Here is a 3,072-nt window from a genome sequence, read left to right on the forward strand (position 1 = left end):
ACCTGTGTAAGAAGACTGGGTGGCTGTTGTTGGATTCGCTGGTTGTAGCAGAGTCAGGAATCACTATTAATGTAGCAGAGTGCGCTTGGCATTTCCATGCAGCAAAGCTTTGGTGCTGAGTGTGCTAGCAAACTTACAAAATTACACAGAGCCAGTATTCAGATTTAAAACTAATAAGAGTTCTTTATTCTGTGGAACTCCATTCTAGATGGTATAAATCAGTGATGGTGAACCTTTAGAGACCAAGTGCCCAAACTGCGACCCAAAACCCACTTATTTATTGCAAAGTGCCAACACGGCAATTTAACCTGAATACTGAGGTTTTACTTTAGAAAAAAACACTCATACATTAACTTAAGATGATCCAAACAAAGTAAGGAAAGCAATCCCAAATGCTTTCATTTACTTAAAATTATTTGGCAGAGAATTCGGCACTTTAATGATGGTCTGGGCCTGGCTGGGGCGATGGCACGCGTGCCCACAGAGAGGGCTCTGTGCCACCTTTGGCACCTGTGCCACCACTGGTATAGATGAAAGACAGAATCTATTCTAACTACCTAGGATAGGCCTGGATGCAGGGAAGAGTACCCCTGCACCCATTGTTCAAAGATGGAGAGAACCATGCTCCTTCTTTGTGAGAGAGGAAGTGTGTGAGAGAGTGAGGTGTCAAGCCAGAAGGAAGGAAACTTGGCCCTAAGAATAGCATTCTCCTTCAAAGGGGATATAATCAGATAACAGGAAGGAAAGGATGCTCTGTGTATCCTGACCTGTCTATCTGACTGAATCTATGGTGACCTCCTGAAGTCTGAGACAGGAGACAGCGGCGTAGTCCTCCACTTTTCTAACAGCTGTTTCAGAATTCCAGGAGCCAAGCTCAGTTTATTATCTACCAGTTTCTTTCCACATATACTAGAAATTTGTCCTCGGGCTGTGCTCCCCTTCTCCATTGCAGGGCTGGTTTGGAACCGATGATATGATGATGTGGGAAAGCAAACTATCTGTGGGAGTCTCACCTCCTTAAACCCAAGTTGGGAAATGTGACCTGCTTTGTTCACATGCCCACCCACACACAAGAGTGCTGGGTGTTCCTATAATTTCTCTGTTATATTTTAAGCTCTCCTCTTGCTGTGACATTTTCATGTTCTACCATTCTTAATACGATTCTCCTCTTTGCAGGAGCCCTGTAAATGCATTATTAGTCCCTATTATACAGAAGGCAAATGAAAACTTCAGCTCCTGCCACTTCACTTCACTAGTGGGATGTTCATCAGTAATAATAGTAACTAGTGCTGATTAATGCTGCCAGAACTCCTGCAGTGGTATCTGGCTAGATATTTTATAACAACTCAAGAATTTTGACTCTTGTTTTCTTCTGTTTCTGTTTCTAGGTTATACTGCCTCCTGGACTCCCTTCGAGTACAACATTTTTCCTACATGTTATTTTGTTTATTTATTTATATATCAGATTTGTTAATCGCCCAATTCCTGCAATGCAGGGCTCTGGGCGATATTCATAAAATCTTCAAGATAAAACAATTAAAACAGAGCACGCTCCCAGGCCTTTAGACCTCCCTTTTGGCCGAATAATAGGCATGACCAGACAGAGTGAACAATGAAAATAGTTTATTTTATAGAAGGACAAACAAACAAGGTGCAGAATAATAACAGTAAGTGGGTGAAAAGAAATCAAATGCCCTAACGCGTCTAAATATATACTGTCCCTAGCTCACTATTCCAAGTGACACTAAACTACTCACCCTTCCCTCAGGATGAGGGTCTCTTCCCCACAGCAGCATCAGTTCCTTCTGGCTCTGTTCCCTGGGAAGAACAGCTTTACCTGTTGTACCAGTTCTCTTATTCCCCAGCCCTCTTCTTCCCTATTGGTCAAAATCGGCACCAAAACTTCCCAAGACCTTCTGGGATTTGTAGGCCCAGCCTCCACTACTGCTAGCCAGGCTCCCTAGGCTTGCTAGGCCGTGCTTGCACAGCGCAGATCATGACAAGGCCAATTGCCGAGCCTGGTGAAGATGAAAGAATGCCAGTCTGGCAATGTGTGTGACCTGGGCCTCCATATTCAAGGAGGAGTCCAGAATCACTCCCAAACTCCTGACGGATTGTGCCGGTGTCAGTTTTATAAAAAACAAAAATGCCACACATACCTAAGTACACAGTCATATGGTAGTGGTGTGTTTCTTTCCCCATATTTACACTAATGGTTGTACCTGCAGGATTGTTGGCTTCTCTTCCTTCTCACTGCTGTCGAATGGCAAATGTGTGGTAGAGGTACTGAGGCTTCCAATGTGTGGAAACCCAAAATAGCTTTGGTTTCCCAGGCCACATTGCCTGCACTGTGACTGTGATGGGACTTACTGGCTCTGGCCTGCAGGCCGTGTTTCTGCTCTCCCACCTGACCCGTTGCCAGAATTACCCACTGGGAGGGCCAGGACTTCCAGCTTCCCTTCCAAGTTCTGAGGCTTTGCCTCTGTGTCTCCCATTGCCCAGCGTCTGGTGACCATGAGGATAGTTTACAGCCTTGTGCGGCGCTGGAGGAATAGCCACTTGCCTCCCTTCCCCCTGGCACTCGTTTTAAAATAGCATGTCCAAAACAGTGGAGGTCTGTGTGGTACAGAGAACCTCTTTCAGCATCGAAAGTTATATTTATTAAAAAGAAAATGGTTTACAAGCATACTTTTAGCAAAGCACCAGATTGAGCGAGGGAGTCGAAAAGAAATTGGTAAAATGCAAATCCTCTGTCCCTTTCTCTTATATATGCTCTATCAGATGTTAAATTGGACAGGCTCCTTTTGCTTAGGATGTTACAGGTCCCTATAGAGTTGTCATTACTTTGAAACTTGCTCCAGCTCTGGAGGCGAGCCCATGGTCCAAATGGCTGCCTTCCCAGAGGTCTGTGTATTCCCATGGACTCAGCGACCAAGGACGAGAGCCCCTCCATCTTGCTGCAAGTTTTTATCACCTCTCTTTCCCCCAACCCCGACCAGATAAGGCTAGGTCAAAGAGGCTTTTCCTGGAGATCTCCACGAATCTTCTTCCTGAAGACTCTCTAGCATTTAA

This window comes from Gekko japonicus, unplaced genomic scaffold (genome assembly GCF_001447785.1).
Source record: "Gekko japonicus isolate JY-2015 unplaced genomic scaffold, Gekko_japonicus_V1.1 scaffold90, whole genome shotgun sequence".
NCBI classification, from domain to species: domain Eukaryota; kingdom Metazoa; phylum Chordata; class Lepidosauria; order Squamata; family Gekkonidae; genus Gekko; species Gekko japonicus.